Below are 14508 nucleotides of genomic sequence, written 5' to 3' on the forward strand. Positions count from 1 at the left end.
TCACTGTGCTTTCGCTTTCTATTTTGCGATTTTTCTCGCTTCCCCGCGACTCCTAACTGTGCGAACGATCATAAAAGTAACTGTGCTATATATAAAGCTTTCCTACAAATGGAGTCCACTAGAAAGAAGTTGAGGCTGGTTGTTATGGAAACTAAACTTTCTGAACCGATGGCAGAAAGGCGAGAAATATACTTTCATGTCATGTAACTGGTTTGTATGGGAAGCGGAGTTCGGGTAAGTTATAGTGCGGTATGTACTGTATATCAGCGGGGGAGGGGAGCTAGCCAAGACGTCTTAGCAGGAGGTGTATTTAAAAAAAAATGCTTTGGCAAATGTGTCTATCTATTAAAGGGCGAAAAACAACTACAAAGTACACCCAGCGTGCGGAAAATAGGCAGACAGTAAGCGCAGCGTACAGGACTGTCACCGTGACTGCGGTGAAGGCGGCATCAAGGCGCTATTATGTGTATTGTAAGATGATGGATGATAATGTAGGTGTTCGTTATTGTGAATCTATATGGAGAGGCGTAATGTAAAGCTCCTAGCCCCACTGTAATATGTGATCCTACACCCTGCATATACATGTTAAGCAGTATTCATATAAGCATACCTCCCGACCTTCAGCAGACTAAAAGACGGACAGAACGGGCGATACGCTATGTGAACTGCACTAAATGTGGCCCCACCCACTTTCACTTTGACTCCGCCCATTCACATCCACAGTGGCCCTGACATGATATGCCCCACATTATAATATCCCCACAGCTGTCCCCACAGTATAAACTGTCTCTAATGGTGCGCCTAAAATTTAATGTGCCCTCCATCTGCTCCAACATTATAATATCCCTCTCCAGCTGTCCCCATAGTATAAAGTCTCTCTCCTGGTGCACCTAAAATGTAGTGTCCCCTTCTAGCTGCCCCCACAGTTGAATGTCCCCCTTCATCTGTCCCCACAGTATAAATTCCTCCTTCAGCTGACCCCACAGTTTAATGTTCCTGCTCTACTGCCTCCAAAGAATAAAGTCCCCCTCCAGTTGCCCCTAAAGTATAAATTCTCCCTTGAGTTGCCCCCTCAGTTTAATGTCTCCCTCCAGCTGCCCCAACCATATAGTGGATCAAATAATACCTCCCGCTGACCAGCACCTGAAATCCAGCACTGTCCTGCTGAATCCAGGACGGTTTTGAGGAATGATAGGGCCTACATACTGCACAGTTAATGCCCATATGGGACCATTTTATTCCTCTAGACCTAGCTAATGGGGTGTAGAGGCAGCTGTTAGATCCTGTGGGGGTCTAAGGCCCCTCTACAACAATGGAAGACTCCTGTATTATGAGTGGCACATGATAGTTGACAGCCTTGTTTCAGATTTGCATTGAGGTCCATAAACTTACACCTCTAAAGGCTTGACTTGTGAAGACAACAGTCAGTATTGGACTGAGGTCCCTTGGACCCACAAAGTCATTTGGGTGACCATCCTCCTACAACCCCCGTAGACCACAATACCCTTCAAATTTGGGTGCCTTCTGCTGGACCATTATTGTGTTACAGCCTGGGCCCATTGGAGGCTCCTCTAGTACTCTGCTGGGTCAGTCTGACACTGACAACATGTCTATGTTTTATCAGAGAAAATATCAGTCTCCCTCACACAGTACCCTCTTTATTAGTCAGAAAGGAGACATCAACTCCAGACTAGGTTGGCCATTCACGTAAATGAGTATTGTATAATACTACTATACATATTTGTGACTATATTGTTAGACCTCTACTGATCTGACTTTTATGACCATTAAAACCAGTCGGAATGAGCTGCAATACCGCACACAGCCTGTGGGCAGGGGTGGCACTTTGCCTGTGAATGTTCAATTTCAATGATTTCAGTGCACCGAGTGATCGATTTGCACCCATTATAGCAACACACATTCATCTCTTCTGATCAAGTTACCCAGCTAAAAAAAAATGTGGAAGTAATTATGTGCTTGATACAGTGGAGGATCTAATTTTAGATACCTGCTGTGTTATATTTATCCTAGCAAATGAAGTTAGGGATTCATAGAGTTTTATCAGCAAAATCCTGTGTCATTGTAGCGAGAGATAATGCGAGTGTCTCGCCAACAGAGGAGATTTTCAATATGCTCTGAACACATCCAGCCCAAGCAGCAGATAAAGAAATACTGCACATGAAAAGAACATAAGTACATTGTATTTGTAGCACAAGTCCTGAATATTTCATTTGATGTTAAACTGCTTTATACATAATTTACCCGGAGATAATACTATAAGAAACTGATGGTTGTGGACTGACTGCAGTTCCAATAACTATTTGGTTCTCATAGCAGACACCATGTCTGGTTCATGGGCGGCATTAAAGTGGTCTTGGATCATTGACCAATGGACGGAGAAAAACTAATCTTCTGCAAGTTCAGGAAACCGTCAGTATGTTGCTGTCCACTGACCCTGCATATTTATTATGTGTCACTAATAGTTTAAAGGAGACTTTTCACCAATTACTCTGATTCTAAACCATTGCCTCCTTCATTTTTTCGGTAGTCCTCACCATTCCCGAGTAAGCCTTGCTGTCATTTTCTGTACATTTATACTTTCTAATGTCAGGTGGGCTGTCCTTTGCTGGAGTCCAAAGACCACCCACCTGATGGTAGAGGGCAGGATTGTGCTGTAAATAATAGCAATGATTGCTCAGGAAGGGTGGGGGCTAAAGTATAAATTTTAACTGTGCTGAAATCTGTGGTGCGCCGACTATTGAAGGACACAAAGGGTTAGTGGAAGTGGTGAAAGATCTTCTTTAAATATATGTCCTGAAGTGAACAAGTTGTGGCTCACAAACATTTTAAAGGGTACTTTTAAAACCCACCCATAGTTCAGAATCCTTCTGTTACACCAATGTGCCTATTATGACATATGGACATCCCCATCCATTAGCAAAATCGGTGAGCCACTACCCCTTATTTGGCTGTAGACCTGAGGTAGTGTTGGACTAAGCTTTCTTTGGTTCCACCAGATAAAATTATTTTGGGGGCTGACCCTCCAACAACCCTTAGGACCCCATATTACCTTTCCAATTTGGGTGTCTACAGCTGGAACATTATTGTTTTAAAGTGTGGAGCCACTGGAGCTTCCTCTGGTATACTAGTGGGCCAGTCCAACACTGGTTGGACCTACTGACCATCTAATGTGTATGGTGATGTCCTGTCCAGGGAAGGATGGGTCAGGTATGTTGAATTTCACCATGCTGCATCTTTTGTTCTGAACAGAGAAATGTCACCACCAGAGATGTCCAGCAGAAGCAGAGAGTCCTCTTCATATTGAGAACATTCACACACTTGCTTGACCAAATTGTGCATGTGCATGGGAACATCTGGAGACATAGCTGTCAAGCAAGCAAACATATATGGCTGACAGCTATCTAAAGTTCTTGGACAATTTAAAGGTTTGTCCAAGCTGGGGGGCGTTTTTGATATTGATGACCTATAGGTCATCAATAGGTCATTATAATGAGGATAGGTTATCAAATCATTGGGACCCAACACCAGGACCCCCACCTTCAGGAATATATCTATAGAATGTTCAAAGGTAGCCCTGAAGTCTGAGGGGGCCCCAGAGGTATCTCTGCCACAGAAAATCCATATCATTATTGTAAGTGGCACGTGGTATTTAGGGGCCCATTACAGATTTTGCATTGGGCCCATGAGCTTTAAGTTCCACCTCTCGCCACTCAATTGTTCAAGCAAACCTCTGACACCAGAACCCTATTCAAGGGTTGGAGCAGGAAGTAGAAGGCTCCATCCACTGTATAGGGACCATGTCGGAGTACTGCATTTCTGCACCCATTCGAGTGAATATGTAGATTTTCAGATCACATCGACACTTTTAGTTTTTACTTCTTTTTTCTCTTCTTCTTCATTTTCTTGGAGTTTTTAGTGGTTAAACAAAGCAATAAATGTAATTATTGGACGGTTTACTGGAATCCCGAACGTCTGTGCATGCAATATTGGCTTTTTACATCTCAGCTTGGAAACGATGGAGACAAGTCAGAAGGCCTCTGGTTTACTGGAAGTCCAATTAGACATGACTGCAGCTGGCATAGGAGATTCTAGTTCCTTTCTTCCAAATATCACTATATCTGCTTCCCACTAATGCAGAAATATTGTGTTATGTACATGTGGTTTTCATCATACATCTCCTCGTGGTAACTGCTGTTGATGGAAGACTCCAAAGCCAGTAACATATCATATTAATGTGGATGTCTACATGCTGATAGCTATAAATAATACCTGCAAAAGACGGGGTCAACTGGAAAGTGTAAAAGTGCTGGGGTCCATAGCAATCGTGGTCTGTCCTGCCTTCGGCATCCACCGGATCCATGTTAAAATTAAAATGGAAGCTTATTTGCTGGCTGATTTGGGGTTAAAGGTGGAAAATTCACGAAGAGTTCATGGAAGAGATAACCCAAACCTACAATAAATTCACACCCCACACAGGACCCTTAAATGAATTTAAATCTCAGACCAGACCCAAAATTAATGTAAACCCAAGATAACATTTCTAAAATAATTCAGCCCTCAGGCCCCTAACCAATTCAGATCCTAAAATAAATTCCGACTCCAGACAGGACCCCATTCAGAAACCAAGATCAAACACAAGATTGAATTAAAATCCCAGTCCAGACCCCTAAACCAGTTCATATGAGGGAAGTACATCATAGGGAGAGAAGTGCATCATTTCCCAGGAAGTTAGGTTATCAAAAGTAAAATTACACTTGTTTCCAAAATTGTGACGTGCAAAAATTCAGGATCAAATGTTAGTCACAAAGCTGAAGGCCACAGAACTCCTAAGGCAAGACCACATGTTCTCACTCCAACAATATCACATAGAGATTAGAGGTTATCACTGAAACCAATGTCAGATCTGTTGTCCATGAACACTATCACTAGCTCAGGAGAAGACTTTGTTACATTTATTGGTCATAGTGCAAAAACCCAGCAGTTTCTATTATTTCGGGAGCGCTCCATTTACTCCCCATTAACAGACCCAGAGGACAGAAGTGAATGTTGGCTGTAGTAGTGTAATATACCCTCTATATTTGGAGACTATACAAGGTTAGCCCCAGGCTGACTATTGAAGGCTTTGAACACTAAGTGACAGACAATACTGTTCTTTGTACTGTCAGATGCCTGAAGCCATTGTCTCTTTTCCAGTAGAAATGGGCAAATATTTCAGAAAAAATATCAAAACGCTTACTCAATGGATTTTGACATGACATCGGGGTTGATTCAATAAGTCCTAAAGCATCCTATTGAGTTTGGGGCTTATTGAGTCAAAGCCATAAACATGTCAGGAGGGTCTCTGAAATGTGCCAAAGGCCTTCGCTTTCACCCGTAGTTCAATCGGCATTTGTATCTACTGCCATTCACCCCCCTTTGTAGATGAGACCAGATCTCGGCGGTATGAGATGCTCACACTGGCTGCTGGGCAGTTTTCTCAGCAACTTGTAAATTATGTATGAATGAGGAAGTACGTCTTCCTTTATGGTCAGAGAACAATAGTCCTATAGGGTAATGCTGTCACTGAAAGGTTCACCATTGTACATATCATAGGGTACAAATTGTTATATTGCGGAAATTGGGTAGACTATTATTATCATCATTATATCACTTTCAACATCCGACTGCCCCAGCGAATCTATAACTGGAGACTCCAAGGCCATAGTTATGGCAGATGTCTGGTATGAATGATGCCTGTATATTTTAAGGTAGTTTTTTAGACTAAAAAAATTTTTTAATTAAAAAAAGAAAAATAGATGGCCATTAAAATCTGTGCAGGCTATCTCACAAAGCCTCATGATGTTGTGCATTTCCTCTGTGAAGACCTCATCATCTATTGTAGAACTTCTCATTTTTGCTGGTTCTTTAGAATGGCACTAAATTGGTTGTCCCATCAGGGCCACTCTCTTTCCTTCAACTCTTCCAATGATGAGCCAAATGCAGAAGTGAGCCAACAATGAGATAGTTATACCAAGTCATCGAAAGTGACATCAACTTTGTTCTATGCTTTAATGGAGGTGGCCCAACTAACCATAGGATGGAGACCTCTGTGGACATATCATCTACTAAACAACTTGTTTGCTGGATCTTTATGGCCTTTCACAGATAGAGACTGCTTCTACACTTACAGGATGGAGAGGAACCTACTTGAATTTCTCTGCATTAAGAATAATATTTAAAGGATTGTCCCATCAGGGCTGTCCTCTTTCCCAAAACTCTTCCAATGATGAGCAAAATGCAGCAGTGACCCAATAATGAGCTAGTAACACCAATTCCTCAAAAGTGACATCAACTTTGTTCTCTGCTCTAATGGAGATGGTCCAACTTATCATACAATGGAGACCTCTGTGGACACATCATCTAGTATAGAACTCTTTTTGCTGTTTCTTTATGACCTTGGACCCAGAGACTACTTCTACACCTACAGGATGGAGAAAAACCTACTTGTACTTCTCAGCATTAAGACTATCTTTAAATGGGTTGTCCCATCAGGGTCTCTTTCCTGCATCTGTTCCAACAATGAGCTAAAGCCTAGTGACCAAACAAGTAGCTCCTTACACCACGTCCTCGAAAGTGAGATCAACTCTGTTTTCTGCCCTATTGGGAAGTCCTACTTAGTATAAGAACTACAAACCCACTCTATGACACTCATTATAAGCTGGAGCCAACTGGACAAGCACTTCAAATCTGACCAAAAATGCAATGCAACATCAACTCTCCAAAGAATCTTCTCTTGGCTTATCTATTGACTGCACCCATTCATCCCTACAATGCTCCCCAGACCTTTCATGAAGAAACAGGCTCAATTTTTAAATTTGATGTTTCAAGTCTTTATTGTTGAGATCTGCGATTGTTCAACTTTCTTTTATTTTTTTTTTTTAATGTAGATTGTGAGCCCCACATAGAGCTCACAATGTACATTTTTCCCTATCAGTATGTCTTTTTTGGAATATGGGATGGAAATCCATGCAAACACGGGGAGAACATACAAACTCCTTGCAGATGGTTTTATGCCCTTGGCGGGATTTGAACACCAGGACTCCAGCGCTGCAAGGCTGCAGTGCTAACCACTGAGCCACCGTGTGGCCCCTTTTTTCAACTTTCATACTGGGTGTCATGGCCTGATTTCCGCTTTGAAGGAGCCACTGACTATAAAGAAAGACTGTTCTGGACTTCTAAGAGGTATATTTGGGGTCAAGTAGTACCTATAGAACTTTTTCCAGTTTTCAAAGGGGCATCAGTTTCATTTATCAGTATCCATTTGGCCAATGGCTTTCTGGTCCTCAATGTTGTGGTCTGTCCAGAGCTTCTGTCCACCAGAATATGGGCCTATAAATAATCAAGTTTTTAATAAATACTTCATTAAAGTGCTTCAATATTCAATATAGTATCTTATGAAATAAATCTATAAGTGTATGGATTCTGAAGAATCCAGTTTTTAAAATGGGAAATAAGGTAATGGGTAACCTCTATGTTTTCATATGAAAGAAAAAGTCACAGATGACTTTTGTGGTTGTCACGCAACATTTCTTTTCATAAAGAAACATGGTGGTCCTTTGTGAGTAGTGGTGACATTGCAGTTTTCACCTAATTTGCATTGTTAAAGTTGATGTTCTCAGCAATGATGATACGGTAAATGGCCAAAAAGATATCTCTTTACTTGTTACTAAGAAGATCGCCAGACCCTGGGAGTCATTTAATAAGGCAGAATTATAAATGAGATTCCCTTTAAAGTACAATTAATTAAAGTGCAATATACATAGTGATGTCACAGTACAGGGATAATACACCCAGTGATGTCACAGTACAGGGATAATACACACAGTGATGTCACAGTACAGGGATAATACACACAGTGATGTCACAGTACAGGGATAATACACACAGTGATGTCACAGTACAGGGATAATACACACAGTGATGTCACAGCACAGGGATAATACACACAGTGATGTCACAGTACAGGGATAATACACACAGTGATGTCACAGCACAGGGATAATACACACAGTGATGTCACAGTACAGGGATAATACACACAGTGATGTCACAGCACAGGGATAATACACCCAGTGATGTCACAGTACAGGGATAATACACACAGTGATGTCACAGTACAGGGATAATACACACAGTGATGTCACAGTACAGGAATAATGCACACAGTGATGTCACAGTACAGGGATAATGCACACAGTGATGTCACAGTACAGGAATAATACACACAGTGATGTCACAGTACAGGAATAATACACACAGTGATGTCACAGTACAGGGATAATACACACAGTGATGTCACAGTACAGGAATAATGCACACAGTGATGTCACAGTACAGGGATAATGCACACAGTGATGTCACAGTACAGGGATTATACACACAGTAAGGTCACAGTACAGGAATAATACACACAGTGATGTCACAGTACAGGGATAATGCACACAGTGATGTCACAGTACAGGGATAATGCACACAGTGATGTCACAGTACAGGAATAATACACACAGTGATGTCACAGTACAGGGATAATGCACACAGTGATGTCACAGTACAGGGATAATACACACAGTGATGTCACAGTACAGGGATAATACACACAGTGATGTCACAGTACAGGGATAATGCACACAGTGATGTCACAGTACAGGGATAAAGGATTACACATAGAGCATAGCCATAATAAAAAAAAAATTCTGTGCTCTCCTTCATGTCATCATCCATGATCATAGAAACCCGCGCCTTACTGAGCCCTATCACATCCGCTGTGTCCGCAAACCTGGTACTTACACCCCTGGTGACTACTCCTGTGATAGCATAGCTGTGCTGGCAGCCATATTGGTTGTCACCCAGCTTTTCTAGAAATAGATATAACAATAAAAATAGCTTTAAAAGTTTTTTTAAAATATGAAAAGGTTAAAATGTCTGTAGTATGAAAGTGATACTAGCTATAGCCAAGATGTCATGTATTTAACCCTTTCTCTCCTGCACCTTCCACGTTGAGCATCCTATACATTCAGATTGAGTTCTTCTCCTCGGGCACCAGATGACATAAATCATTTCCAAGTCATCTGTATAAACCTTCAGCGCTGTTCACATTATAGGGCTGGATTACGTAGTCTTATTGCCAGACGGGTTGAGTAAATAAAGGGCCCCCCCCCCCCCCGCTCAGTTTCCATGGACAGTTTTTCGGAATGTCACATCATGGCTGGCACGAGCCTTTCACTGGTTTCCCAGGTTACGTAAGCATTACTGTATCACCATGGCGACGTAACCCTGACACACTCACTCACTGCACACAAGTACGCAGCGCTCTCCCGCACCGCGCTCTCCCGCACCGCCCTCTCCCGCACCGCCCTCTCCCGCACCGCGCTCTCCCGCACCGCGCTCTCCCGCACCGCCCTCTCCCGCACCGCGCTCTCCCGCACCGCCCTCTCCCGCACCGCGCTCTCCCGCACCGCCCTCTCCCGCACCGCCCTCTCCCGCACCGCGCTCTCCCGCACCGCCCTCTCCCGCACCGCGCTCTCCCGCACCGCGCTCTCCCGCACCGCCCTCTCCCGCACCGCGCTCTCCCGCACCGCCCTCTCCCGCACCGCGCTCTCCCGCACCGCGCTCTCCCGCACCGCCCTCTCCCGCACCGCGCTCTCCCGCACCGCCCTCTCCCGCACCGCCCTCTCCCGCACCGCCCTCTCCCGCACCGCGCTCTCCCGCACCGCCCTCTCCCGCACCGCCCTCTCCCGCACCGCCCTCTCCCGCACCGCGCTCTCCCGCACCGCCCTCTCCCGCACCGCGCTCTCCCGCACCGCGCTCTCCCGCACCGCCCTCTCCCGCACCGCCCTCTCCCGCACCGCCCTCTCCCGCACCGCCCTCTCCCGCACCGCGCTCTCCCGCACCGCCCTCTCCCGCACCGCGCTCTCCCGCACCGCGCTCTCCCGCACCGCCCTCTCCCGCACCGCGCTCTCCCGCACCGCCCTCTCCCGCACCGCCCTCTCCCGCACCGCGCTCTCCCGCACCGCGCTCTCCCGCACCGCCCTCTCCCGCACCGCCCTCTCCCGCACCGCGCTCTCCCGCACCGCCCTCTCCCGCACCGCCCTCTCCCGCACCGCGCTCTCCCGCACCGCCCTCTCCCGCACCGCGCTCTCCCGCACCGCGCTCTCCCGCACCGCGCTCTCCCGCAACGCCCTCTCCCGCACCGCGCTCTCCCGCACCGCCCTCTCCCGCACCGCGCTCTCCCGCACCGCGCGCTCCCTCGTAACATTATTATGTCATCAGCCTGCCATTTGCTGTCAAGGAAACACAAAAGCTGTTGCTCACCTTGAGGGCTTCCAACGGGAATGGAGCTGGAGGGGATAGCAGAGCATCACGCGGCGACGTGGGAACAGCGATGTGAAATTCTCATCATCTGGACCCCGAGCTGTGTGAATTTCATGACACGGGCACATACCAGATCATTCAATATTTCATAGTAATACATCTGTGGCGGCCTCAAGGGCGTAGCTATATGGGGTGCAGAGGTCGCCATCACTATCAGACCTTAGACCTTCAGAAGACCCCAAGGACACTGTACAACCTAAGAAGACACCAGTGTTATACATAGCATATGGTAAGTAGGGGACCCATTGTATTTGGCACCGGGGCCCAGGAAACTCAGGTTGTGCATTTGCTTGATATATAGTTTGGCCACTTCTCCTGAAGATCCGTCAACGGGTTCAGTAATTTTAGGGAATTATTTATGGAATTCCCCACTAAACTATTGGTAGAGGTTGGCTTCATGTCTAGTAGACCTTCTGAAAGGGACATGTGCGTAACCATAAAGGTAGGATGTAGCAAGGCCTGGCCAGGCCAAACAAGGACTGAGGGTAGTAGCCAATAGAGCGGCCCTGTAGGAGGTGGCCTGTAGCGAAGGACACAGTGTAGGCAGTGACATCGAAGTGCATCATCATCATCAGCTCACGTGGTAGCTCAGAGAAGTCCTCTGCACTGTGGAGATACCATACTTGGAAGTCCCTCTGCTGGACAACACCAAAACTGAATGGAGCCGCCCACTTTGGGTCAATGTTTCTTGAAGCAAACCCCTTTATTGGGGTGGAGTGTAACCAAATTTTTCAGCATTATTTACAAAATTTTGGGAAAGGTGCAACTATGGAATAGTCAGTGTGGTGTGAGTAGTGCTGTGCTCAAACTTTGGGTTGGGGGATTGTAGTTAAAGGAGTTTTTTAGGGCTTAAATATTGGAGGCCTTTCCTAGATGATCATTATGTGATTGGTGGGAGACAGACACCAGTGCGGTGCTATTGCCTGTGCTGATGACGTCATGCTCATTGATCGAATGGTACAGTATTAGCTTGATCTCATTCCACTGCAATACTAAGCACAATCCCTATGCTATATATGTCGCTTGGTAATGAGTGAAGAGGCCAAAGTCGAACTCTAGGGCCTCTCCAACAAGCTGATCTCTCCAGGCCCATGGTGTCAGATCCCAAAGTAAGGATAAGTCATTAATATAAAGACATTGGGAACTAGTTGTCCTATAGGTCTGAAAGGTGGAGCCGTCCTGAAGTAGACTAGATTGGGTGCAGTAGGCAGTTAGAGGAGGGGGTAATGGGGACCTTTCAGTTGTTCTAGGACTTGGTATAGAAGCCACTCTTCTAACCTGGGTGTGATAGAGCTGAAGTGGCCTGTAGCAAGACTGCCTGCAGGACGTCACTATGAAGGAAGATGAGAGAGACAGAACCCCTGAGACATCAGTAACTGTGGACACCAGAACTTTTATGTGTATTACTACCTAGCGTACATTGCATAGAGACTACTGCACCAGCTCCCTCTAATGTACTAACCCCTAAGCCTTGGCCTCTTGTGTCTTATGGAAATTTGGAGTATGGCTACAAAACAGAGATCTCCAACCTAATGCAACACCACTTCTAAGAAGAGAAGAGAATGTACATCCACCATATCTATTTTTTAATGCCATGTAGGTAGGATTGTGGCTTGTTCTGTGGACAAGTAAGATCATTCCTTGTGTGCTCGTGCCTTCTATTGAAAAAGGGACCATGCGTAAGTTAAAGCCCCCCCAATAGGATGGACAATAGGGCCAACCCAAGAAGTTACCTTCATTGTAACCAACAGTTTCATAGCTCCCCGATAAACCAGGAAGCAGCTGGTAACAATGTATTCATATGAAGCTTACAATAAGTCAAAGTGGCCCAGCATGGCGGCCATTGTAACTATATGTGTCCTACATCTGCACCACAGAGGTCAATAGCCATTTACTGTCTACATTTTTTCGCTCCATTTGGAATTTTTTAAAATTGCATAATAATTGAGATTCCCCGCATAGCAATGACCGTGTAACTCCCATATATATTCTATATCTGTTACTACTACCTGCCAAGAAAATTGCCCATCAGTCGCAAATGATCAAGTTCTTACAACTAATGCACAGACTATTGGTACAAGTTTTCATTATACATACTGTCAGGGTCTGGGGTTGCTAGGTGGGGTGGCATAGACACAAAAGTCCAGATTGTTTAGTCCAAAACAAAGGTAGAGTTTATTTTCACTCAAAAAGGTAGTGCAGCAACAAAAGGAAAAAAATATATAAATAAATAACTGCCCGGCTAGGCTCTAACTAAACATAGAATAGGTTACCTCACCTATAAAGGACAAAGCTCCAAAAATATTACCTCTCTGTTTGGCACTCCAGCCAAGCTCTGCCAAAGTCTGCTACTGGAGCTGACTTCTTAAGCCTCCCTTGATGAGCAGACTCTCAACAGCTGAGTCGCTGCCGGAACATCCCCAAAGTGTGGACTGGAGGGGGGTGGAATGACAGGTCCCACTACCAACCTACCTGCCATTCCTAAAAATCCAGCCCAGTAACCGGAACTTGGTTGGTCGGCTCAACTTCAACAGCCCAACTACAACTCCTTTATATATGGCTGTAAGTCGTGGTCAGTCAGTAGCTGTAAAGATCTTCTAATTCCTAAAAAAGCCAGTGATTGACTTCCTATGAGAGTAAATATGTAACAAATTACACATATAATATACAATATTAATAATTCTAGAATATAATTCATCATTTTATTTAGAAAAGTTGCCGACTGCACTCAAAACAGTCCCCAACTCCGACTCCATGACTCTGACTCCATCCCCACAGCCCTGCTTGAGGGCCCTTTAATGTTCACATAGGCTGAAAGCCTTAAAGGTAATAGGATGGTGATATCGATGTCCTCCCCTTAGGATAGGTTATTAATCTTAGATCGTTGGGGTCCGGCACCCAGCACCCATGCCAAACAGCTGTTTAAAGAGGCTACTGCTCTTGGAAAGATACCAAGCAGAGCGCTATGCATTGTATAGTGGTTGTGCTTGGTATTGCAACTCGGCAACATTCACTTAAAGGGGTATTCCCACGTCACATACTCACCAGTCTTCGTTGCTGTAAATTCTTCTTTCTTCCGGCTTTGTTGTGTCATTGGTGGGCGGGGTTACATATGCAAAGCCAAGCGGCGAGATGCTGCTGGCCCTGCGTGCGCGCTCATAGACCAGTCTAGCCTTCACAATGCAAATACAGACCCGGCATCCGCCTCTCTCTATTCCAGCGGATGCCATGTCTGTATTGGCGGCCCCTTCCCCCCCCCCCCACCCCGGAATAGCAGCATCACTCCTGCCGCTGCTGGCTTCATGCGGGGCAGGAGCATAGCAATATTGCAGGCATCTGTGCTGGCGTCTAACCCTCCCCGGCATTCACCTCTCTATTACAGCGGATGCCGGGTCTGTATTGGCGGCCCCTTCCCCCAAAGGGTAAACTACCCCCCCCCTTCCAGGCTCGCTCCCGTGCACTTAGCCCCTCCTCCTTCCCCCCTCAGAGCAGCAGATACATCACTTGACTTATGACCAGATAAGTCAAGGGATGTGTAAAAAAAAATGAATAAAGTAAGATAGTGGACAAACAAAGCAGTTTTGCTGAAGCAGTGTATTTAGGAAAAGTCTTACATTCACATTAACAAGCAGTATAGATAGCATCCTTGTGATGGGACAACCCCTTTAAATGGGAATGAGCTGCAAACTGGTCGTGTAAAAAATGAACATGACATCACTGGTCTGTGTAGCAGAAGTAGTGATATCACAATGGACCATACGTGTGTTTGACAATACAAGATGTTGGAAGGTATTGCCCATCTTTACTCATAGGTGTGGTCAGAAATGTAGTCAGGATGAGGCTGGTGGGTTCTGGCTGTCAGGGGGGGCACTTATTTGTAAGTCACTTTGCCTTAACAATGGTATTTAGATACAAGGCTAGGGTGGCAGATAGTAGAATAAGACTAGAATAAGGGAGCAGCGAAATATATATGTACCCCTCCCGAATCCTGCTCCTGCTGCTCAAAGACCCCTGCTGCACCCTCCTGCCAAAGTTCTCCTCCTGGGCCCTCCTGCCAAAGTTCTCCTTCTAAACTCT

Source organism: Leptodactylus fuscus, chromosome 11 (genome assembly GCF_031893055.1).
Source record: "Leptodactylus fuscus isolate aLepFus1 chromosome 11, aLepFus1.hap2, whole genome shotgun sequence".
Taxonomy (NCBI): Eukaryota; Metazoa; Chordata; class Amphibia; order Anura; family Leptodactylidae; genus Leptodactylus; species Leptodactylus fuscus.